This window comes from Salmo salar, chromosome 06 (genome assembly GCF_965601325.2).
Source record: "Salmo salar chromosome 06, fSalSal1, whole genome shotgun sequence".
In the NCBI taxonomy this organism is placed as follows: Eukaryota; Metazoa; Chordata; class Actinopteri; order Salmoniformes; family Salmonidae; genus Salmo; species Salmo salar.
In genome coordinates, this window is record NC_138296.1 from 2,912,630 (window position 1) to 2,939,525 (window position 26,896).

The 26,896-nt window shown below is 43.5% G+C and overlaps 1 pseudogene; it reads right to left on the reverse strand.

Moving 5' to 3' along the window:
• Positions 1 to 6,685: 6,685 nt before the first annotated feature.
• On the reverse strand, positions 6,686 to 9,146 carry LOC106591709 (ladderlectin pseudogene; annotated as a pseudogene).
• Between the last annotated feature and the right edge of the window lie 17,750 nt (positions 9,147 to 26,896).

Sequence of the window (26,896 nt, forward strand, 5' to 3'; positions counted from 1 at the left end):
TGACCAAATATAATAGAAATAATACCTAAATATTGGTCAGGACGTGACAAAACCTTTTATGATCTTCATCAGATGACAACCCTAGGACATTATGTTATACAATACATGCATGTTTTGTTCAATCAAGTTCATATTTATATCAAAAAACAGCTTTTTACATTAGCATGTGACGTTCAGAACTAGCATACCCCCCGCAAACTTCCGGCGAATTCACTAAGAATTTACTAAATTACTCACGATAAACGTTCACAAAAAGCATAACAATTATTAAGAATTATAGATACAGAACTCCTCTATGCACTCGATATGTCCGATTTTAAAATAGCTTTTTGGTGAAAGCACATTTTGCAATATTCTAAGTACATAGCCCAGGCATCACGGACACCCGGCAAGTTTAGCACTCACCAATATCAGGTTTACTATTAAAAAAGTTTGATTACCTTTTGTTGTCTTCGTCAGAATGCACTCCCAGGACTGCTACTTCAATAACAAATGTTGGTTTGGTCCAAAATAATCCATCGTTATATCCGAATAGCGGCGTTTTGTTCGTGCGTCCCAGACACTATCTGAAATGGTAAATCAGGGTAGCGCGCATGGCGCAATTCGTGACAAAAAAAATCTAAATATTCCATTACCGTACTTCGAAGCATGTCAACCGCTGTTTAAAATCAATTTTTATGCCATTTTTCTCGTAAAAAAGCGATAATATTCCGACCGGGAATCTCCTTTTAGCTAAACAGAGGAAAGAAAACAAAGCATTCGGTCGACGCGGGCACGCGCCTGAGTCTCACAGTACTGTAACCAGCCACTACCCAAACGCGCTACTTTTTTTCAGCCAGAGCCTGCAAAGCCACGATTCAGCTTTTTACCGCCTTCTGAGACCCTATGGCAGCCGTAGGAAGTGTCACGGGACAGCTAAGATCCTCACTCTTCAATAAACAGAGACAAGAAGAACGACACCTTGTCAGACAGGCCACTTCCTGCCTGAAACCTTGTCAGGTTTTTGCCTGCCAAATGAGTTCTGTTATACTCACAGACACCATTCAAACAGTTTTAGAAACTTTAGGGTGTTTTCTATCCATATGTAATAAGTATATGCATATTCTAGTTGCTGGGTAGGAGTGGTAACCAGATTAAATCGGGCACGTTTTTTATCCAGCCGTGAAAATACTGCCCCCTAGCCATAACAGGTTAATCTAACCACACTGTCCGATTTCAAAAAGGCTTTACAACGAAAGCAAAACATTAGATTATGTCAGCAGAGTACCCAGCCAGAAATAATCAGACACCCATTTTTCAAGCTAGCATATAATGTCACAAAAACACAGAAGACAGCTAAATGCAGCACTAACTTTTGATGATCTTCATCAGATGACACACCTAGGACATTATGTTATACAATACATGCATGTTTTGTTCAGTCAAGTTCATATTTATATTAAAAAAACAGCTTTTTACATTAGCATGTGACGTTCAGAACTAGCATACCCCAAGCAAACCTCCGGTGAATTTACAAAATTACTCACGATAAACGTTCACAAAAAAACATAACAATTATTTTAAGAATTATAGATACAGAACTCCTTTGTGCAATCGAGGTGTCCGATTTTAAAATAGCTTTTCGGTGAAAACACATTTTGCAATATTCTGAGTAGATAGCCCAGCCATCACGGCTAGCCATTTAGACACCGACCAAGTTTAGCCCTGACCAAACTCCGATTTACTATTACAAAAGTTTGATTACCTTTGATGTTCTTCGTCAGAATGCACTCCCAGGACTGCTACTTCAATAACAAATGTTGGTTTGGTCCAAAATAATCCATCGTTATATCCAAATAGCGGCGTTTTGTTCGTGCGTTCAAGACAGTATCCGAAGTGTAAATAAGGGTCACGAGCATGGCGCAATTCGTGACAAAAAATTTCTAAATATTCCATTACCGTACTTCGAAGCATGTCAACCGCTGTTTAAAATCCATTTTTATGCAATTTTTCTCGTAAAAAAGCGATAATATTCCGACCGGGAATCTGCGTTTAGGTAAACAGAGGAAAGAAAACAAAGCATTCGGTCGACGCGGGCACGTGCCTGAGTCTCACAGTACTCTAACCAGCCACTATCGAAACGCGCTACTTTTTTTCAGTCAGAGCCTGCAAAGCCACGATTCAGCTTTTTGCCGCCTTCTGAGAGCCCATGGGAGCCGTAGGAAGTGTCACGTAACAGCAGAGATCCTCTGTAATGGATAGAGATAATCAAGAAGGGGAAGAAATTGTCAGACAGGCCACTTCCTGCATGGAATCTTCTCAGGTTTTGGCCTGCCATATGAGTTCTGTTATACTCACAGACACCATTCAAACAGTTTTAGAAACTTTAGGGTGTTTTCTATCCAAAGCCAATAATTATATGCATATTCTAGTTACTGGGCAGGAGTAGTAACCAGATTAAATAGGGTACGTTTTTTATCCAGCCGTGTCAATACTGCCCCCTAGCCCTAACAGGTTAACCCTCGTCTCCATCTGTCATCCTTTAAACCTCATCTCCATCTGTTGTCCTTTAACCCTCGCCTCCATCTATCATCCTTTAACCCTAGTCTCCATCTGTCATCCTTTAACCCTCGTTTCCATCTGTCATCCTTTAACCCTAGTCTCATCTGTCTTCCTTTAACCCTCGTCTCCATCTGTCGTCCTTTAACCCTCGTCTCCATCTATCATCCTTTAATCCCTGTCTCCATCTGTCTTCCTTTAACCTGTTATGGCTAGGGGGCAGTATTTTCACGGCCGGATAAAAAATGTACCCGATTTAATCTGATTATTACTCCTGCCCAGAAACTAGAATATGCATATAATTATTGGCTTTGGATAGAAAACACCCTAAAGTTTCTAAAACTGTTTGAATGGTGTCTGTGAGTATAACAGAACTCATATGGCAGGCAAAAACCTGAGAAGATTCTGTTCAGGAAGTGCCCTCTTTGACCATACCTTGAGCTTCTTGGCTCTGTTTATTGAAAACTTAGGAACTTTGCTGTAACGTGACACTTCCTACGGCTCCCATAGGCTCTCAGAACCCGGGAAAAAGCTGAATGATGTAATTCCAGCCGCTGGCTGAAAAACATTAGCGCCTTTGGTAAGTGCTCTATAAGGGGACCATCAGACTGAGGTGCGTGCACAGGGCGACCTCATGTTTTTACTTTCTCTCTCTTTGAACTAAAACACAGATTCCCGGTCAGAATATTATTGCTTTTTTACGAGAAAAATTGCATAAAATTGATTTTAAACAGCGGTTGACATGCTTCGAAGTACAGTAATGTAATATTTAGAATTTTTTTGTCACGAAACGCGTCGTGCGCGTAACCCTTCGTCACCCTTGGATAGTGTCTTGAAGTAGAAGTCCTGGGAGTGCATTCTGACGAAGAACAGCAAAGGTAATAACATTTTTCTTATAGTAAATCTGACTTTGGTGAGGGCTAAACTTGGTGGGTGTCTAAATGGCTAGCCCTGTGATGCCGGGCTATCTACTTAGAATATTGCAAAATGTGCTTTCACCGAAAAGCTATTTTAAAATCGGACATAGCGAGTGCATAGAGGAGTTCTGTATCTATAATTCTTAAAATAATTGTTATGTTTTTTGTGAACGTTTATCGTGAGTAATTTAGTAAATTCACCGGAAGTGTTCGGTGAAAAGCTGGTTTTTGATATAAATATGAATTTGATTGAACAAAACATGCATGTATTGTATAACATAATGTCCTAGGCGTGTCATCTGATGAAGATCATCAAAGGTTAGTGCTGCATTTAGCTGTGTGTCACGTCCTGGCCAGTATAAGGTTAATTGGTATTGTAGTTTGGTCAGGACGTGGCAGAGGGTATTCGTTTTATGTGGTTCGGGGTGGTGTGTTTGTTGAAGGGGCATTTGATTTAAGTATTCCGGGGTTTTTGGGCACTGTTTGGTTTTCATGTATTCTATGTTGAGTCTAGTGTGTCTGTTTCTATGTTTGGTTAATTGGGGTTGGGACTCTCAGTTGAAGGCAGGTGTTGTCTATTTGCCTTTGATTGAGAGTCCCATATATTAGGGTGTGTTTGTGTTTGTCATTTGTGGGAGATTGTTCCGTGTTTAGTATGTGTCAACATTACAGGACTGTCAGTTTATCGGTCGTTCTCTTTTGTTATTTTTGTGTTCATTTTGGAGTTAATAAATGTTCAAAATGAACAACCGCATGCCTGCTGCGTTTTGGTCCTCCTTCACCGACGATACCTGTGACACTGTGGTTTTGTTTTTTGTGACATTATATGCTAGCTTGAAAAATGGGTGTCTGATTATTTCTGGCTGGGTACTCTGCTGACATAATCTAATGTTTTGCTTTCGCTGTAAAGCCTTTTTGAAATCTGACAGTGTGGTTAGATAAAGGAGAGTCTTGTCTGTTTATTTCATTACATCATCAACATACCTAGTGGTCTAGGGAAAGTAATAATACTTTTATTCAGTTCTAACTGCAAATTCTAATAGACAGTGGTCTGATGTTCGAGGCTCACATACAAAGTGAGAGAGGACCCACTCAAGGCTGACTTCACTATCAATCTGAACCTGTCACGTCCTGACCAGTAATAGGGGTTATTTGTTATTGTAGTTTGGTCAGGACGTGGCAGGGGGTATTTGTTTTATGTGGTTCGGGGTGGTTGTGTGTTTAGAGGAGTGTTTGATTTATTATTCCGGGTTTTGGGCACTGTTCTATGTTAATGTATTTCTATGTTCAGTCTAGTCATTTGTATTTCTATGTTTAGTTAATTGGGGGTTGGACCCTCAATTGGAGGCAGGTGTTTTCTCATTGCCTCTGATTGAGGGTTCTATAAATAGGTATGTGTTTGTTTTAGCAATTTGTGGGAGATTGTTCTTGTTTAGCTGTGTGTGCGTGCGCCTGACAAGACTGTCAAGTTCGTTTGTGTTTTTGGTATACGTTTTTGTTTTGGTTTTCCTTCTTTGTCCATTAGTAAAAGAAGATGAGTATACATTTTCCCGCTGTGTTTTGGTCTTCAACCTACGACAACCGTGACAGAATCTCCCATCAACCACGGACCAAGCAGCGGAGGAAGGAGCAACGGGAAAATGATATGGACTATAATGGAAATTGGACTTGGGAGAAGATTTTGGATTGGGATGGACCTTGGCATCAGGCTGGGGACTACCGTCTCCCTCTGGAGGAAATAGAGGCAGCCAAGGCGGAGAGGGGTCGGTATGAGGCAATATACGCGCCGATAAAGCATGAGAGGCACCCCCAATAATTTTTTTGGGGGGGGCACACGGGTAGTTTGGCTAGGCCAGGCAGTAGACCTATACCAGCTCCCTGTGCTTATTATGGGAAGCAGGTGGAGAAGAGAGCGCCGGAGTATGCGGAAGTGCGCACGATTTTGCCCATGCGCACGCACAGTCCGGTGCGAGTGATCCCAGCTCCTCGCAAGTGCCGTGCTAGAGTGGGCATCCAACCTGGAAGGAGGATGCCTGCAGAGCGCATCTGGCCACCAGTGCGCCTCCTAGGCCCAGGCTACCCTACACCTGCTCTACGCACGGCAACCATCAGGCCTCTGCACAGCCCAGTTCGCCCTGTACCAGCAGTCCGCTTGTGCAGGGCTGCTATTTCTATTCAGCCAGGACGGGTTGTGCAAGAGGTGCGCTCCAGACCTCCAGTACTTACCCATGGCCCAGTATATCCTGTTCCTGCTCCTCACACTAGCCTTAAAGTGCATGTCTCCAGTCTGATACCTCCAGTACCAGCACCACGCACTAGGCTTCCAGTGCATCAGCCCAGTCCACTATGTCATGTTCCCGCTCCTCACACTAGCATTAAAGTGCGTGTCCCCAGTCTGGTACCTCCACTACCAGCCCCACGCATCAGGCTTCCAGTGCGTCAGCCCACGCCCGAGATTCTGACGACAGTACCTCGTCCAGAGTGTCCGGCAACAGTGCCTCGTCCAGAGTGTCCGGCAACAGTGCCTCGTCCAGAGTGTCCGGCAACAGTGCCTCGTCCAGAGTGTCCGGCAACAGTGCCTCGTCCAGAGTGTCCGGCAACAGTGCCTCGTCCAGAGTGTCCGGCACCAAGAGAGACGGCCCACTGTTCGGGACCAAAAGAGACGGCCCACTGTTCGGAACCAAGAGAGAGGGTCTACAGTCCGGAACCGAGTAAAACGGCCTACAGTCCGGAACCAAGTGAGAGGGCCTATAGTTCAGAACCGAGTGAGTCTGCCTACAGCTCGGAACCGAGTGAGTCTGCCTACAGCTCGGAACCGAGTGAGTCTGCCTACAGCTCGGAACCGAGTGAGTCTGCCTACAGCTCGGAACCGAGTGAGTCTGCCTACAGTCCGGAACCGAGTGAGTCTGCCTACAGTCCGGAACCGAGTGAGTCTGCCTACAGCTCGGAACCGAGTGAGTCTGCCTACAGCTCGGAACCGAGTGAGTCTGCCTACAGTCCGGAACCGAGTGAGTCTGCCTACAGCTCGGAACCGAGTGAGTCTGCCTACAGCTCGGAACCGAGTGAGTCTGCCTACAGCTCGGAACCGAGTGAGTCTGCCTACAGCTCGGAACCGAGTGAGTCTGCCTACAGCTCGGAACCGAGTGAGTCTGCCTACAGTCCAGAGCTCATAGAGTCGTCCTACAGTCCAGAGCTCATAGAGTACAGTCCAAGGTCTTTAGTGACTGGCCTCAGGCAGAGGTATGCAGTGGGGGTGGTTGGGTCAGGTAGGGGATTAAGGCCTGAGCCACCTCCACTATAGGAGGTTTGGGAAGGGGGGGTGTAGCACAGGAGCCGTCAGTGACGGCTGCCACCCTCCCTTCTCTCCCTTTAGTTTAGGGGATTTATTTTTGTTTTTGGGGTGATTTTGTTTATTTATGTGAGGTGCATCCGGGGTCTGCACCTTTTGGGGGGGGGGGGGGGGGAGGTACTGTCACGTCCTGACCAGTAATAGGGGTCATTTGTATTTCTATGTTTAGTTAATTGGGGGTTGGACCCTCAAGTGGAGGCAGGTGTTTTCTCGTTGGGGTTCTATAAATCAGAGGGTTCTATAAATAGGTATGTGTTTGTTTTAGTAATTTGTGGGAGATTGTTCTTGTATTGCTGTGTGTTGCCTTCAAGACTTATCATCGTTCATCGTTTGTTTGTTTAAGTGTTCACATTAAAAGTTGAATTATGAGCACTCAACCCGCTGCGCCTTGGTCCATTCCTCACGACGAACGTTACAGAAGCATGATGTAAGCTTCATATCCAAACGCCTTATGAGTTCTGATGCTTCTAATGGAGAAAAGCAGATGTTTGTATTTAATTTGTGTCTCTGACACTGCACTTTCTTCAACGTGTACTTCTCTGCTGTCCCCTGTCCTTTCCTGCTCTTGTTGACCAGTGAGCCTACAGTATACGCTAACCTCGCCTTAAGCGTAGTAGGTGCAAATAAAGTGAAGTATAATTTTAATATAACCTGGTGTCACAAACAAATTTCCTCCGACAATTGCCCAATAGAAGTAGCTTCCTCCTCATATCTCCCTCCTCCTAAAGCCCTACTGGCTGTCACGTTGATGTGTGAGGGACTCTCTGTCCCTGTGACTCCGCCTTTTCATTATTTTCTGCTTTTTAATCTCAGAGCATCTTCAGTCCTTCATTCAGGGGAGAAATAGAATAGCTCTCTCTCTCTCTCTCTCACTCTCTCACTCTCTCTCTGGACACATTCCCTGTCACATTTCTCAGCCTCATGGATTTAGCCTCAGATATGAAAGACAGGGAATGGCAACACTTTACAAGAAGGGTACATTAGTTAACCTGAATAAATAAATAATTCATTTAATATCTACTAAGTATTTATTCATTGTGTGCGTGTTTACTAAGCCATAAATGCATTAATACATTATTTTAAAAAGCTGATAATTCATGTTAGTTAATAGTTATATAACTTTAATTTCCTGCATCTAAACCATTCAGAAACAAATGGTCTGTTAGGAAGAGAGTTACTCATTCATAATTAACATTATGATAATGTATCAATTATTTTTAGTGATGCAGGTTCATGTCATTGAGAGATTGTCTTTATTCTAGTTTAAAAATAACTTACCATTGACTAACTGATGCCATGACAACTTGTTAAGCAATAGCAAATGAAGAAAACACTCTGAATAGTTTGTCATTTATCTTTAATTTCAAAAGCAGGATCAGCAACATCATACAGTTTCATCACAAGTTTGCCTAATGTTAGTTAACCTGAAAGGTTAGCCTACCTAAACAGTAGCCAGCTAACAGCAGATCATGACTTAGTATAAAAGTCTGCACTGAACTTCAAAGGCAGTTTTTTCGGTAGCCACATGTTTGCTGTTTGCTGTCTCTTGTAAATTCCTCTGTCATTGTTTTTAACTGTTAGATATGGCTCGTTAGCTAATCATTAGATAGGTGGATAGCTTTTTTGTGAATACATGTTTTATTTGTCATGTTGGTGAGCTGCAGTGAGTGACGGATCTTGGTTTGAGTATTGAAGTGTAGAAAGTTGACCCCTGGAGGTGAAGTGGCTGTGGCATTTCCTAGCAAACATTCTTCTGGCACAGAGCGATGCAAACTTCCACTCACAGGGCACATCAAACCAGAGCTTCTCACTTGCAGCGTTCATCTGCAGACAGTCCTCTCCTTCTCCAGCGTTATTGGGCTCACCAGTGTTCCAGTTAGTGTAATCAAATCTGGTCCCATCTGACCACATCCATAAGCCCTCCTTGACGGCATCAAAACCTCCAACCCAGGTGTCAGGTAGGTGGCCATTGGTGTCCTTTGTCAGTGCTTGCATGAAACGGTACTCTAAAAGGTTATGCACGGATGCTAGGTTTCCACCAAGTGCCAAACAGTTTTGCTCCGAATCTGCCCATGACTGCTGAATGCTGACAAACTTTAAACAGCGTGATCCATATGGGTGCCAGTCTGAGGGACATGAACTTTCCTTTGTCCCCTCCTGCACTGCTGCTACCTGAGCCTCAACAGGAGGAGTCTGTTCCACCTCAGTCTTCAGTAAGGGTTCTAAACCAAGGAGCTGGGTCAGGTTGGCATCGCCCAGTGCAATGGCAGCACTCAGAAGCAAAAGGATGGCCAACTTCTCCATGGTAATCTTTTCCTGTCAGAGAAGGAATCACAGGTGGTAGTCTGTAGGTTCTGTTCAGCTTGAGAAAGAGGAACACTTTTATACGTGTAGCTCACCAAGCCACAAGGATGAAGTACCAAAAATATGTTTACACTGATTCCAATGTACCAAAAAAAACACGTTGACACTGATTCCACATCCTATTGGGGCAGGTATCATAATCCTTGTGGCAAATATACACTGAGTGTACAAAAGATTAAGGTCACCTGCTCTTTCCATGACCTAGACTGACCAGATGAATCCACTTTAATCAGTGTAGATAAAGGGGAGGAGACAGGTTAAAAATTTATTTTGGAGCCTTGAGACAACTGAGAGATGGATTGTGTGTGTGCCATTCAGAGGTTGAAGACAATAGATTAATGTGCCTTTGAACGGGGTATGATAGTAGGTGCCAGATGCACCTGTTTGTGTCAAGAACTGCAACGCTGCTGGGTTTTCACGCTCAACAGTTTCTGGTGTGTACAAAACATTAAGAACACCTTCCTAATATTGAGCTGAAGCTCCTCCCACCGAATACGAAGAATCAACATGAAAATAAGGTTGTCTAGGCAACAACAAAAACCTTTTAGCAGCAAAAACTACAATAAATAAATACAGATGTATAAATACAAATGAATGAAACTGAAAAAAGCATTTAAACCCGGCCGGGCCCCCAAGAAATAATTCAAATGTGAAAGATATACAGTTGAAGTTAGAGGTTTACATACACCTTCAGCCAAATACATTTAAACTCAGTTTTTCACAAGTCCTCACATTTAATCCTAGTAAAGTAAAAATTCCCTGTCTTAGGTCAGTTAGGATCACCACTTTGTTTTAAGAATGTGAAATGTCAGAATAATAGTAGAGAGAATAATTTATTTCAGCTTCTGTTTCTTTCATCACAAAAAACTAAAATGTAAGTGTAATGTCTATTTAACTAGGCAAGTCAGTTAAGAACAAATAATTATTTACAATGACGGCCTACCCCGGCCAAACCAAGACAACGCTGGGCCAAATGTGCGCTGCCCTATGGAAATCCCAATCAAGGCCAGATGTGATACAGCCTGGATTCGAACCAGGGACTATAGTCATACCTCTTGCACTGAGATGCAGTGCCTTAGACCGCTGCACCACTCAGGAGCCCTGTGTGTGTGTGTGTGTGTGTGTGTGTGTGTGTGTGTGTGTGTGTGTGTGTGTGTGTGTGTGTGTGTGTGTGTGTGTGTGTGTGTGTGTGTGTGTGTGTGTGTGTGTGTGTGTGTGTGTGTGTGTGTGTGTGTGTGTGTGTGTGTGTGTGTGTGTGTGTGTGTGTGTGTGTGTGTGTGTGTGTGTGTGTGTGTGTGTGTGTGTGTGTGTGTGCACCACTTAAGGGAAGAATGAGCAGTGAGGTTAGGATTAAAATCTGATTTTATTACTTTCTGTCTGTTCCAGCTAGTGACCACTTTGCTGAACTGCCTCCAGGGCAACATTCATGACAATAAATGCCAACCTGCCTCCTAGTCATCCCCTCCTTATCTTTACAAGGCTGCAGAACATGCAAGCTAGCGATGTGGGGGTTCTCTCATAACCCTCAGTCCCCAGGTGGGTAGATGGCAGGTTGTATAAAGAGAAGCTAGTGATGTGGGGGTTCTCTCATAACCCTCAGTCCCCAGGTGGGTAGATGGCAGGTTGTATAAAGAGAAGCTAGTGATGTGGGGGTTCTCTCATAACCCTCAGTCCCCAGGTGGGTAGATGGCAGGTTGTTTAAAGAGAAGCTAGTGATGTGGGGGTTCTCTCATAACCCTCAGTCCCCAGGTGGGTAGATGGCAGGTTGTATAAATAGAAAACAAAAGGCTACATAAAAAAATCCATACATCTACAGTTTAATATTGACTGCCATCGAAGTAAAATATTACCAAGTATTTTAAGAGTTTATTCGGAAGATAACGGCTCTATAAACGTTCTTCCGTGGTGCCCCGACTTTCTAGTTAATTACATTTACATGATTAGCTTAATCAGGTAATATTAATTACAGAGAGAATTTTATAGGTTAGCATGTCTTATCACTTAATCCGGCATAGCCAAAGACACGACAAGGATCACTCTGTACATGTATTAAACTGGGATTGAGGATCACTCTGTAAATGTATTAAACTGTGATAGAGGATCACTCTGTAAATGTATTAAACTGTGATAGAGGATCACTTTGTAAATGTATTAAACTGTGATAGAGGATCACTCTGTACATGTATTAAGCTGTGATAGAGGATCACTCTGTAAATGTATTAAACTGTGATAGAGGTTCACTCTGTAAATGTATTAAACTGTGATAGAGGATCACTTTGTAAATGTATTAATCTGTTATAAAGGTTCACTCTGTAAATGTATTAAACTGTGATAGTGATAGAGGATCACTCTGTAAATGCATTAAACTGTGATAGAGGTTCACTCTGTATATGTATTAAACTGTGATAGTGGGTCACTATGTAAATGTATTAAACTGTGATAAAGGATCACTCTGTAAATGTATTAAACTGGGATAGAGGTTCACTCTGTAAATGTATTAATCTGTGATAGAGGATCACTCTGTAAATGTATTAAACTGTGATAGTGATAGAGGATCCCATTGTAAATGTATTAAACTGTGATAGAGGTTCACTCTGTAAATGTATTAAACTGTGATAGTGATAGAGGATCACTCTGTAAATGTATTAAACTGTGATAGAGGTTCACTCTGTAAATGTATTAAACTGTGATAGAGGATCACTTTGTAAATGTATTAATCTGTTATAAAGGTTCACTCTGTAAATGTATTAAACTGTGATAGTGATAGAGGATCACTCTGTAAATGCATTAAACTGTGATAGAGGTTCACTCTGTATATGTATTAAACTGTGATAGTGGGTCACTATGTAAATGTATTAAACTGTGATAAAGGATCACTCTGTAAATGTATTAAACTGGGATAGAGGTTCACTCTGTAAATGTATTAATCTGTGATAGAGGATCACTCTGTAAATGTATTAAACTGTGATAGTGATAGAGGATCCCATTGTAAATGTATTAAACTGTGATAGAGGTTCACTCTGTAAATGTATTAAACTGTGATAGTGATAGAGGATCACTCTGTAAATGTATTAAACTGTGATAGAGGTTCACTCTGTAAATGTATTAAACTGGGATAGAGGTTCACTCTGAAAAATGTATTAAACTGTGATAGAGGTTCACTCTGTAAATGTATTAAACTGTGATAGGGATAGAGGACTACTTTGTAAATGTATTAAACTGTGATAGGGATAAAGGATCTGTCACGGCTGTCTGAAGAAGAGGACCAAGATGCAGCGTTTGTTTTCCACATATTTATTATAACTGTGAAACTGAAGGCAATACATAAATAAACTAAATATTCAAAAAACAACAAACCGTGACGCAGAGAGGTAAACACACTACTCAAAAGATAATCACCCACCAAACACAAGTGAAACAAACATCAACTAAATATGGCCTCCAATTAGAGACAACAACAACCAGCTTCCTCTAATAGGAGGTCAACCCAAATAGAAAACTAGAATAAACATAGAAATAGAAACATAGAACAAAACCAAAAATACCCCCTGTCACGCCCTGACCTACTCTACCATAGAAAATGACAACTTACTATGGTCAGGACGTGACAGGATCACTTTGTAAATGTATTAAACTGTGCATTTGACCAATTCCAGTCCCCTTCTTCCTGGGGATACTTTTTGAGAAGCTCTGTTCTGAGATACTCAGTTCTGGTGACCAAATAAAAGTACATTCTACTCCAGAATGTATCAAAATAAAATGATGCTGACACCATCTAAAATATAATTTCCACCTCTAGAAATGAGCCTAATAAGATATTGGTAAAAATGTTAAATGATTTTAACACATTGGACCAAAAAACCTGTATGGATGGTATATTATCAGCTATTAGCAATACGCAGTATCACCTGCAACCCAACGGATGCAGCATAGTGGCTATAAATACATAGGCTGAAGCATGGGGTTTGTCTATCTACATTATCTCCTGTATCAACTGATGCAGCATAGTGGCTATAAATACATAGGCTGAAGCATGGGGTTTGTCTATCTACATTATCACCTGTATCAACATGCAGCAGTGTCGACATGGTCTGATAAACACTCCTAACAACCAGACCACTAGGAGGTGTCCACATGGTCTGATAAACACTCCTAACAACCCCACCACTAGGAGGTATCCACATGGTCTGATAAACACTCCTAACAACCCCACCACTAGGAGGTGTCCACATGGTCTGATAAACACTTCTAACAACCCCACCATTAGGATGTGTCCACATGGTCTGATAAACACTCCTAACAACCCCACCACTAGGAGGTGTCCACATGGTCTGATAAACAGTCCTAACAACCCCACCACTAGGAGGTGTCCACATGGTCTGAAAAACACTCCTAACAACCCCACCACTAGGAAGTGTCCACATGGTCCTAAAGCATACCGTTACATCATTTTGTATCACATTTCAGTGATTAAACTGTTCAGATTGCTTGCGATTAGAGTGTTGTGCCAGTAACCAAAAGGACACTGGTTCAAATACCTGAGCTGGATGATGAATGTGTGAATTATCTTGTCATCTTTTTGGGTAACCACAATGGAACATCTTTAAGGACATAAACTGGCAGAACAGGTTTCAGCAAAGTATGGAGTCATTGTTTTCAGGAAGGTGTACCTATGGCGATAGGAGAGAGGAGGCAGACCAAGGGCAAGGGTAGCCACCTGAACTACTGCCCTACAAAGATAAACAGCAGTCAACACAAACAGTGAATCTGAAAAAAATGGCCTTAAAGTTTGTTTTCTATCCATGCATATCAGCTATGTCCAATGATCTGACCTATGACCCCTAAAATACTGATACTACACTCTGCCTTGGTATTACCTTAAACAGCTGTCTGGGTAATGAAACAGCAAAGTGCAGCATGTAGAAATCTAAATGTGTTGATCCAGCTTTCTTGTTGTTTTTCTGTTTGATGGAAACAGTTTGAGAGTTCTAACTACATTCCAACTGTATTTAATGGTGTTATGTAGTTGTGTTGTCATGTTGTGAATGTTGTATTGTAGTAACCCTCAACTGTATATAATGGTGTTATGTAGTTGTGTTGTCATGTTGTGAATGTTGTATTGTAGTAACCAACTGTATTTAATGGTGTTATGTAGTTGTGTTGTCATGTTGTGAATGTTGTATTGTAGTAACCAACTGTATTTAATGGTGTTATGTAGTTGTGTTGTCATGTTGTGAATGTTGTATTGTAGTAGCCAACTGTATTTAATGGTGTTATGTAGTTGTGTTGTCATGTTGTGAATGTTGTATTGTAGTAGCCAACTGTATTTAATGGTGTTATGTAGTTGTGTTGTCATGTTGTGAATGTTGTATTGTAGTAACTCTCAACTGTATTTAATGGTGTTATGTAGTTGTGTTGTCATGTTGTGAATGTTGTATTGTAGTAACCAACTATATTTAATGGTGTTATGTAGTTGTGTTGTCATGTTGTGAATGTTGTATTGTAGTAACCAACTGTATTTAATGGTGCTATGTAGTTGTGTTGTCATGTTGTGAATGTTGTATTGCAGTAGGCCTAACCCTCACCAATTTTTCCAGTGACGGAGAGAGACACCAAACAAGACACAGAGACAGCAACAGAAGAATAGATTATGATTGCGAGAGACACCAGACAAGACACAGAGACAGCAACAGAAAAATAGGATATGATGGGGAGAGACACCAGACAAGACACAGAGACATTAACAGATGACACAGAGAAAGTGAGGGAGAGAGACACCAGACAAGACACGGAGACAGCAACAGACGACACAGAGAAAGTGATGGAGAGAGGCAGAGGAGGGGAGAGCACACAGCAGACTGTATCAGTAAGCTACTATAGGGATTCTAATTACTGCATTGTGTGTGTGTGTGAGAGAGAGAGTTTAGGTGTTGTAGGATTCTTTAATCAGTGTGGCTCATTGGACAGGTCGGAGTCTATGTTTGAAGTTGTGGAGTGTTTTTTGGCAATACACTTTAGATGTATTCAAGGATTTAGCTGTTGAAATTCTGTCCTGGACACCCCTACTGGCTATGGGCTAAGCCACCAATGTCTTCAAATACTAGGGGAGAGAGGAGGTGCTACCCCTGGGGAGAGAGGAGCTGCTACCCCTAGGGAGAGAGGAGCTGCTACCCCTGGGGAGAGAGGAGATGCTACCCCTGGTGAGAGAGGAGCTGCTGCCCCTAGGGAGAGAGTGGAGGTGCTACCCCTGGGGAGAGAGGAGCTGCTACCCCTGGGGAGAGAGGAGCTGCTACCCCTGGGGAGAGAGAGGAGTTGCTATCAGGAGAGACTGCGACCCTGCTCTATAAGAGCTTAACGATTGGTGATTGTTGGGGCTCGTTTTGTCAGGAGCTTCAGTGATGAAGACTGCTGAACTTGCTGATGTTTCACAATATGCCATGGCCGTCTCAGTCACCAGGTCTCAACACAATTGTACACCACCATCAATAAAACACCAAATTATCGAATTTCTTGTGGAAGAATGGTGTCACATCCCTCCAATAGAGTTCCAGACAGTTGTAGAATGTATGCCAAGGCACATTGTAAGAGCTATGAAGAGAAGGAGTCTTAGCGAGAACAGGCAGAACCTGATATGTAAATGAGCAGAGCAAAGGAAAGTAACTTCGACGACCGAATGATCATTCAGACTCTGTTTCTATGGAGAGAGAGATTAAAGGTAAGACGGCGATTGTTATGTGTATTCATATAGTTGATGGTATTGTTATGTGTATTCATATAGTTGATGATATTATGTGTATTCATATATTTGATGATATTTTTGGTGGACAGAGTTATAATAGTCCTACTCTCCTTAAAATGTTTTTGATATAAATTAGATGCGTGGGGTGAATTCGTTCTGTGCCCATCTGTGTGCTCCAGGGTGATCGCTCCTACACTATCTAGAATCTAAAAGGTTTCTTTGGCTGTCCCCATAGGATAGCCCTTTGTAGAACCCTTTTTGGTACTAGGTAGAACCCTTTTGGGTTCCATGCAGAACCCTTTCCACAGAGGGTCCTACATGGAAGCCAGAAGGGTTCTACCTGGAACCCAAAAGCGTTCTCCTATGGGGACAGCCAGAGGACCCGTTTGGAACCCTTTTTAAAAAAAAAATTATACTGGATCATAGGTCTATAGACTTGTCTTCTTAAAACAGGCTTAAAACACAACAAGCAACAAACAATGTTTTTTTCTTTCTAATCTACTGTTATTGCTTTTCCCTCAGGAAGGTATGTTGTGTGAAAGAGAGACAACTAAATATTGTGGAGAGACTAACAACAACTTACACTTGCTCAAAACAGATTGTGTGTATTCATTAGTGCCGACCACAACAAAACGTTTGGTAACAGAAAACGTTTAGGTTCACGTTGTACAGCATTTGGAGTAAACTTTTTATGCAACGTTGCAAAACTGTTGGCTGTGGTGTAAACTAATGAATACAACCCAGTTTGTAGCCTACGACTCGGCTGTTGATACCTGCCTGATGCTGAAACCTGAACGTAGCCTGAGCGGTATACTATGATGCAAGCTAGATATACTGGTTTTCTAAAGCTAGCCAGCTTCAGTTAGCTTCACATTCCAGCTCAGGCCTCATCCATCAGAATATACAGAGTGCTGGTCATCAGGAAGCTGCTCTCTCAGCAGAACAGAAAATATCTCAATGACTTGACATGTTCTGGTTGTGAATTCAGGCTACAAGGTGAGAATCCTGCCAGGGATTATTGTTAAATACTTATTTCCCTCATTAAAATGCAAATCATTTTATAACATTTCAACATGCATTTTTCTGGATTTTTTTGTTGTTATTCTGTCTCTCACTGTTCAAATAAACTTACCATTAAAATTATAGACTGATAATTTCTTTGTCAGTGGGCAAACGTACAAAATCAGCATGGGATTAAATCATTTTTCCCCCTCGCTGTATGTAGGCCATAGCTGAGGTATAGATCTTGATCTGCATATCACTAACAAACCACTACTATACATTATAACCTAGCCTACTTTACATAATATAAAATCAGATCAATCATGTCCGTTTTAGCACTTCTGTCTACATTCTCAGGAACATTTAGAAAATAACATATTGAAAGACAATAAATTGCCTACTTTTAATTACTAAAAATAATTGTGAGACATGGCCTTGTGTTGTTGTACAGTCTAGAACTAACAAACAGTAACTTATTATTATTACTGACAATTGCTGTCACGTTTTCTGGAAAAAATGTCGGACCAAGGCGCAGCGGATGTTGAGTTCCACATATTTTAATAAAATTAAGTGAAACTTAGCAAAGACAAAAACAAATAAACAATAAACTAACAACGAACTGTGACTACAGAGATGCTACGTGCACTAACTTAAAACACAATATCACATAAACACAGGTGGGAAAAACAGCTACTTAAATATGTGGACCTCTCAGGAGGTTCCAGACCGTGGACCGTCTCAGGAGGTTTCGAACCGTGGACCGTCTCAGGAGGTTCCGGACCGTGGACCGTCTCAGGAGGTTCCGGACCGTGGGCCGTTGTTGGAGGTTCTGGACCGTGGACCGTCTCAGGAGGTTCCGGACCGTGGACCGTCTCAGGAGGTTCCGGACCGTGGACCGTCTCAGGAGGTTCCGGACCGTGGACCGTCTCAGGAGGTTCCGGACCGTGGGCCGTCTCAGGAGGTTCCGGACCGTGGGCCGTCTCAGGAGGTTCCGGACCGTGAAACGTTGTTGGAGGTTCTGGACTGGGAACCGTCGCCGGAAGCTCTGGACTGGGAACCGTCGCCGGAAGCTCTGGACTGGGAACCGTCGCAGGAAGCTCTGGACTGGGAACCATCACCGGAAGCTCTGGACTGGGGATCATCGCAGGAAGCCTGGTGCGTGGGGCCGGCACTGGTGGTACCGGACTGGTGACACGCACCTCAGGGCAAGCGGGAGGAGCAGGCACAGGACACACCGGACTGGGAAGGCGCACTGGAGGCCTAGTGCGTGGAGCCGGGACAGGTGGTGCCAGACTGGTGATACGCACTTCAGGGCGAGTGCGGGGAGCAGGCACAGGACTTACCGGACTGGGGACACGCACTTCAGAGAGAGTGCGAGGAGCAGGCACAGACGTACTGGACTGGGAAGGCGCACTTGAGGGAGAGTGCGAGGAGCAGGCACAGGACGTACCGGACTGGGGACACGCACTTCAGGGAGAGTGCGAGGAGGAGACACATAACGTACCGGACGGGAGAGGTGCACTTGAGGCCAGAAGTGTGGAACCAGCACAGGTTGCACCAGACTGCTAACCGGATCCTTTGGTCGGATGTTGAGCAGAACACACTTGCCCAAAATCTCTCTCATCTCACTCTCTCCCAACTTCACCATTGCCTCCCTTACAGTCTCTGGCTCTTCCCTCTGCTCAGTCGCCAGCTCCATGTGCCCCCCCCAAAAAAATAAACTTGGGGTTGTCCTTGGGCTTTCTGTAGCCGCGAACCCTGTCGTTGTCGCTGTCCTCCATTATCTCTTTCCGATGTCCAGAAATCCTTCACCTGGTGAACACGCTGCTTGGTCCTGGTTTGATGGGATATTCTGTCACGTTCGCTGGAATAAATGTCGGACCAAGGTGCAGCGGATGTTGAGTTCCACATAATTTAATAAAATAAAGTGAAACTTAGCAAAGACAAATACAAATAAACAATAAACTAACAACGAACTGTGACTACAGAGATGCTACGTGCACTAACTCAAAACACAATATCCCATAAACACAGGTGGGAAAAACAGCTACTTAAATATGATCCCCAATTAGAGACAACGGTTACCAGCTGCCTCTAATTGGGAATCATACAAATCACCAACATAGAAAATAAACAAGAACACCACATAGAACTAAATAAACTAGATCACCCCCAGTCACGCCCTGACCCACTTCACCATAGAGAAACAATCGCTCTCTATGGTCAGTGTGTGACAATTGCCATGGAGATTAAATTTCACAACTACATTTTCATGTGATGCATTAATTGTTTTGATATGTCTGTTCGTAAATGTTTCATAAGAGATAATGAATAAATGATAACAATTCACATTCAAGAATTACTGTGTTAACCACATGTTGGATCTCTGTTTAGGGGTCAGTGCTCTAAAATGAGTCTCTCTGGGGAGAGAGAGGAGGGGGGCCCTGCCTCTAAAATGAGTCTCATTGGGGAACATGACACCAAAGCTAAGAGGTGAGATGACAATAGTCAATGTTCTTATATTGTTTATTTGACTGTGATATGTGGTTGTCTCAGCTAGCTATCTTAAGATGAATGCACTTCTTGTAAATCTCTCTTGATAAGAGCATCTGCTAAATCAGGGGTTCTCAATCCGGGTTCTATGGAGGTACTGCAGGGGTTCCGCGTCACCCTGACTGTACTCGTTACAATGTAAGACATTTGATAGAATTTTCACATGACACAACCACTTTGCCTACTCTTAATTATTGCCTAATATAATGGAATGCATATTTTCTTTACGAATTCTGATCGTTGTTACAAGCAGAATGTTGACAATATTACCGTTATATCAACACACTCTTCACACCCGTTTAACAACTCTAAATAGCTTTGGCATAGTAGGCATCAAGTCCCTTGCAAATAATGTTGCCTACAACGTTGCATACAATGTTCATTTTCATCAAACACATATTACGCCCTAGATGCCTTGAATTTGCCTAATTTATAGCAATGCCCAATTTAAGATTGTTTTTTAACAAAGTGATGTTGCGCTCCAAAGGGAGAACTTGAAATAACATGATGTAGATAATTAAATAATCAAAAGGAAAACGTGTTTATTATACACTCTTAAAAAAGAAGGTTCTTATCGAACCAAAAAGGCTTCTATCACTTCGTTAATATATGGAATCCCTAAAAGTTATATATATTTTGGGGTTCAGTGAAGAAGAACCTCTAGAGTTCTGATCAACAAAAGGTTAATGTTTTGAAGATGTGAATCCAGCAGCCCTCCAGTGGTCAGAACAAGTCCACCCTTTTTTTTCTAACGCCCGGCCTGGGATTCGAACCAGCCACCTTTCAGCCACAGGTCCAACTCCTGCCACAGCTTCAACCTTTTAGCCGTGTCGTGGAAATATTCTGTCAATAATATTTTGCAAATACTGGAGCTTGTAAATTCAATAGACCTTTACTACAATGTAACAAGGGCCGAGTTTGTTAAACCCTCTCTGGGATATGTGGGACGGTAACGTCTCACCTGGCCAACGTCCAGTGAAAATGCAGAGCACCAAATTCAAATAAATTACTATAACATTTTTACATTCTTATCCAGAGCGACTTACACATTGGTGCATTCACCTTATGATATCCAGTGGAACAACCACTTTACAATAGTACATCTCTATCTTTTTCGTTTTTTGGGGGGGGGGGTAAGAAGGATTACTTTATCCTATCCCAGGTATTCCTTAAAGAGGTGGGGTTTCAGGTGTCTACGGAAGGTGGTGATTGACTCTGCTGTCCTGGCGTCGTGAGGGAGCTTGTTCCACCATTGGGGTGCCAGAGCAGCGAACAGTTTTGACTGGGCTGAGCGGGAACTGTGCTTCCGCAGAGATAGGGGGGCCAGCAGGCCAGAGGTGGATGAACGCAGTGCCCTTGTTTGGGTGTAGGGCCTGATCAGAGCCTGAAGGTACGGAGGTGCCGTTCCCCTCACAGCTCCGTAGGCAAGCACCATGGTCTTGTAGCAGATGCGAGCTTCAACTGGAAGCCAGTGGAGTGTGCGGAGGAGCGGGGTGACGTGAAAGAACTTGGGAAGGTTGAACACCAGACGGGCTGCGGCATTCTAAATGAGTTGTAGGGGTTTAATGGCACAGGCAGGGAGCCACGCCAACAGCAAGTTACAGTAATCCAGACGGGAGATGACAAGTGTCTGGATTAGGACCTGCGCCGCTTCCTGTGTAAGGCAGGGTCGTACTCTGCGAATGTTGTAGAGCATGAACCTACAGGATCGGGTCACCGCCTTGATGTTAGCAAGGGTCACCGCCTTGACGTTCAATACCGGAGGAAAACAAAGTGGAGCGAGTGTTCTGGTTGCGCGCCTCTATCAAAGAGTACACTTCTCTCATTCTGAACAGGGTTACTTCTTCATTTCTCAAAGGAAAAACCTCAACCAATTTCTAAAGACTGTTGACATCCAGTGGAAGTGATAGGAACTGCAATCAAGTCGCTTAGAAATCTGGAATCCCAATGAAATCACATTGAAAAGAGAGTGACCTCAAAAAATAAATTCTGAATGGTTTGTCCTTGGGGTTTTGCTTGCCAAATAAGTTCTGTTATACTCACAGACGTTATTCAAACAGTTTTAGAAACTTCAGAGTGTTTTCTATCCAAATCGACTAATAATATGCATATCTTAGATTCTGGGACTGAGTAGCAGGCAGTTTACTATGGGCACGCTTGTCATCCGGACGTCAAAATACTGCCCCCTAGGCCAAAGAAGTTGTTAATGAAATAACTGTTTTTCAAAGTCTGAGCACCCTCCCTTTATACAGTTTCAAGCACACACACACTTCTCATAGATTTTTCCTTTAAATGAATCATTACTCTTGTTGGCTTTACACCACTATTATCTTACACACTAAGTTCTTTCTCCAGGACGCACTTCCTTACACCCGTACGTATCATTAAACACTCTGGGTGGCTTTCTCATGCCCCTCCTGATAAAAAAAACACTCTACAAATCACTGGGCTAATTATATTGGTGGTGCAATCTTAAAAGTTTGGAAAAATCTACAAATCACCAAATCTTAACAGTTTAGAAAACTCTACAAATCACTAAACCAATTTAGCGCAACCTTGACAGTATGTTTAAATAATAATAGGGTCCCCTGCTTGGCAAAAGTCCTAAGTACTTTAAGTGTATCAGCATTCACCAGGTTATATTCATATTTGCATTCATTCTATTAATTATAACACTTCCTATCCAGGTGTCTACTTCTTTTATATATGTGCTTGTCTCATGCTATACAGGTATTATTATAGGTTCCTTTAAAGTTTTTAATAATTCCATTTCATTACATTTTTATTTCACCATATGCTACCAAAAACTATCATAGCCGCTCTGCGAAAACCTGAGTTAATCTTCAGAAATAAGCATGAGTTAATCTACCAAAATGAAGACAAAATGCTATGCAGACATACATGGTATCACTTGTTATACATAAATATTATACAAAAATCATTGCCAAAAGCACAAGACATATATTATTTATGGATTTATCATATCAAATATCAAAACATTATTTTTAACTACTACAAAGCATTTACATGTGGAGCAGGAACTACTGACTCGCTGCATTATTCTATAGTATTATCAAGACACCTGCTGTTAACTCTTAACTACTTAGGACAGCTCACGAGGTGTCCTAAATATCTGCCGACTAGGTGGGACTAGAGACTAGAGACTTCATGCATAGCTTTAATTTATACCCATAAGTGTAAAATGTCTTTATTCTCAGCACTTATATGACCAATTCTCTACTCTGAGACGCTTTGTGGATATGGGCCCAGATCTCAAAATATTGTTTATAAAAAACGTATAATATTTGTTTAACATAATCATAAAAAAATGAATATTACTAATGTAACCCACTGTAAAGACTGGGTTTAGTTGATTGTGTTGCACTGCCCATTTCCGCGTTCTGGAACTGTCCGTGTCCACGTACGGTGTGGTGCCAATAATGATGGGCAATCCGGTTCTTTTGGCTCCCAAACGGCTCTTTAAAAAAAAAAATGTTTTGATTTTTTTCAGGTCAAACAGTTTGCGACAGTTTGACTATGATTGATGTTAAAACAATTCAAAATAAATTATTAAATTAAATCATACTCTACCTTAACCACAATGATTTTAAAAATGCATTGATTTGTAATGCTATTAAACATTTGCATTTAAAGTATAACTTTTTAATGTATATAAACAAAGTGCATATAAATCTAACAATTCAAAAGGAATACAATCTGAACAGCATAATAATAGAATATTGCACCATATCAAAGAAAAATAAATAACAATGTGCAAAACTGCAGCATCCCACTTAAAACATTAAACTGGTCCCTCTTTTCTCTCTCTTGTGGTGGCTAATTTCTGCATTATCAAACGAGGAGAGTTACAAACACACCAGTCCGAGTTAAACTACGTCTTTAATAGTTAAGATACTTTTGCAAAAGTACTTGACCCCCAATAATGCACTCTCTCGAATGAACCATTGAATGAGGTAATTACACAATGGCTACATAGATATTTTATAGCAAAGATACACCCCCTTCAACGTACATTGACAAACCACAGATACTTAGTAACAGTTCACAAAGGTTACGTTTTGTATGACAGATATCCATAAAACACAGCAGACAGTAACTGCTATGTCAACCTTAGAACCGTCCCTCCCTGGTACGGTATAGAACGAAAACACCATTTCATCCAATGGCATATATCAATTGTCAACTCTAGATACTCCCATCTCAAGCAAACCCCCTCTTGACCCTACTCCTGGACAGGCTCACTGGGGAGTGAGCCTCTAGGCCATATATTATCACAGGATAAGTGTGAGATCTAAGAGAGGACATACAAAGGTCCAGTTACTGCCATAAACCTCCCCACAATAAAGAAAAGGAGGGAGTGACTTGCTCACAGACATTGTGGAGACAAGTCATTGGTTCCCCATTAATCACGCCATCCCTTCACATGGTTTAAGAATAAGTAAAGACACATTCCCATGATGACAAATCTGATCTCTTGTAACGGCCGTCGTCAGAATTAGACCAAGGTGCAGCGGAGGATGTGTTCATCATTAGAATTTTAATTAAAAAAGAGAACATTTTACAAAAATGAAACAAAAACGACCAGAAACAGTCCTGTCAGGAAAACACACTAACAGAATACAATTACCCACAAAACCCAAAGGAAAAACATGCTCCTTATGTGTGACTCCCAATCAGCAACAACGAACTTCAGCGGTGTCTGATTGAGAAACACACACGGCCCAAAACAAAGAAATACAAAAAACTTAGAAAACAAACACAGAACGCCCACCCAATGTAACACCCTGGCCTAACCAAAATAAAGAACAAAAAACCCCTCTCTATGGCCAGGGCGTTACAGTACCCCCCCAAGGTGCGGACTCCGGCCGCAAAACCTGACACTGAAGGGGAGGGTCCGGGTGGGCCTTCTTACGGCGGCGTCTCAGGTGCGGGACGTGGCCTCTGCTCCACCCTCGGCGTCGCCCTCTTAGGTGGCGCACCTGGCCGCGCCGAAGGTCTGGTGGGCGACCCTGACTGCGCCCGGCTGGCGGGCGACCCTGGTTGCGCCCGGCTGGTGGGCGGTGATGGTTGCGCCCGGCTGGCGGGCGACCCTGGTTGCACCCGGCTGGCGGGCGGTGATGGCTGCGCCCGGCTGGCGGGCGGCGAAGGCTGCGCCCGGCTGGCGGGCGGCGATGGCTGCGCCCGGCTGGCGGGCGTCCCTGGCGGCTCCGGCGACACTGACCCAGGATTCACCAGGCTGAGGAGACATTTAAGAGACCTGGCCCTAGGCGCAGGCACAGGCTGGCGGGCGGCTTTGGACCGGCGGGCGGCTCTGGCGGCTTTGGACCGGCGGGCGGCTCTGGCAGCTCCGGACAGGCGGGCGGCTCTTGCGGCTCCGGACAGGCGGGCAGCTCTGGCGGCTCCGGACAGGCGGGCGGCTCTGGCGGCCCCGGATAGGCAGGCGGCTCTGGCGGCTCCAGACAGGCGGGCGGCTCTGGCGGCTCCGGACTGGTGGGCAGCTCTGGCAGCTCCGGACTGGCGGCAGCTCTGGCGGCTCTGGACTGGCGAGACCCACTGGAGGCCTAGTCATAGGAGGCAGCACAGGAGAGACCAGGATGGGGAGACCCACTGGAGGCCTGGTCCGTGGAGCAGGCACAGGACTGACCAGGATGGGGAGACCCACTGGAGGCCTGGTCCGTGGATCCGGCACAGGAGAGACCAGGATGGGGAGACCCACTGGAGGCCTGGTCCGTGGAGGAGGCACAGGCTTAACCAGGATGGGGAGACCCACTGGAGGCCTGGTCCGAGGAGGAGGCACAGGATAATCCCGGCTGTGGGGGAGCACTGGAGTTCTGGTACGGACGCTCTTTACCCACACTCCAGGCTGAATGCCCACTTTGGCCCGGCATGGGCGGAGAGCAGGCATTGGGCAAACTGGACCCTCCCAGCGCCCTGGAGACACAGTGCGCAGAGCCGGTGCAGGATACCCTGGCCCGACAAGGCGCACTGGAGACCAGACGCGCTGAGCTGGCACAACCCGTCCTGGCTCGATGCCTGCCCTCGCATGGCACTTGCGGGGGGGTGGTATGTAGCGCACCGAGCTTTGAACGCGCACTGGGGACACCGTGCGCTCCATAGCATAACACGGTGTCTTACCAGTACCACGCTGCTTCCAGTAAGCACGGGGAGTTGGCTCAGGTCTACCGCCTGACTCCGCCAATCTCCCCGTGTGCCCCCCCCCAAAAAAAAAATTGGGGGCTGCGTCTCGTGTCTGCTGCGCTCCCTTTCCTCATACCAGCGCCTCTCAGCTCTCGCCGCCTCGATCTCCCATTGCGGGCGGCGATAATCCCCAGCTTGAGCCCATGGTCCTTTCCCGTCCAGGATTTCCTCCCAAGTCCACGAATCCTGAACGCTCATCTCCTGGCGCTTCTCCTTCCTCCGCTGCTTGGTCTGTTGTTGGTGGGTAATTCTGTAACGGCTGTCGTCGGAAGAAGACCAAGGTGCAGCGGAGTTAGTGTTCATCATAGACGTTTAACCTCTCTAGGCTAGGCGGGACGAATTCGTCCCATCTACGTAACAGCCACTGCCAGCCTGTGGCGCGATTTTCAAAACCTTAAAAATCCTATTACTTCAATTTCTCAAACATATGACTATTTTACAGCCATTTAAAGACAAGACTCTCGTTAATCTAACCACACTGTCCGATTTCAAAAAGGCTTTACAACGAAAACAAAACATTAGATTATGTCAGCAGAGTACCAAGCCAGAAATAATCAGACACCCATTTTTCAAGCCAGCATATAATGTCACCAAAACCCAGAAGACAGCTAAATGCAGCACTCACCTTTGATGATCTTCATCAGATGACAACCCTAGGACATTATGTTATACAATACATGCATGTTTTGTTCAATCAAGTTCATATTTATATCAAAAACCAGCTTTTTACATTAGCATGTGACGTTCAGAACTAGCATACCCCCCGCAAACTTCCGGGGAATTCGCTAACATTTTACTAAATTACTCACGATAAACGTTCACAAAAAGCATAACAATTATTTTAAGAATTATAGATACAGACCTCCTCTATGCACTCGAAATGTCCGATTTTAAAATAGCTTTTTGGTGAAAGCACATTTTGCAATATTCTAAGTACATAGCCCAGGCATCACGGGCTCGCTATTTAGACACCCGGCAAGTTTAGCACTCACCATAATCATATTTACTATTATAAAAGTTTGATTACCTTTTGTTGTCTTCGTCAGAATGCACACCCAGGACTGCTACTTCAATAACAAATGTTGGTTTGGTCCAAAATAATCCATCGTTATATCCGAATAGCGGCGTTTTGTTCGTGCGTTCCAGACACTATCCGAAATAGTAAAGAAGTGTCGCGCGCATGGCGCAATTCGTGACAATAAAATTCTAAGTATT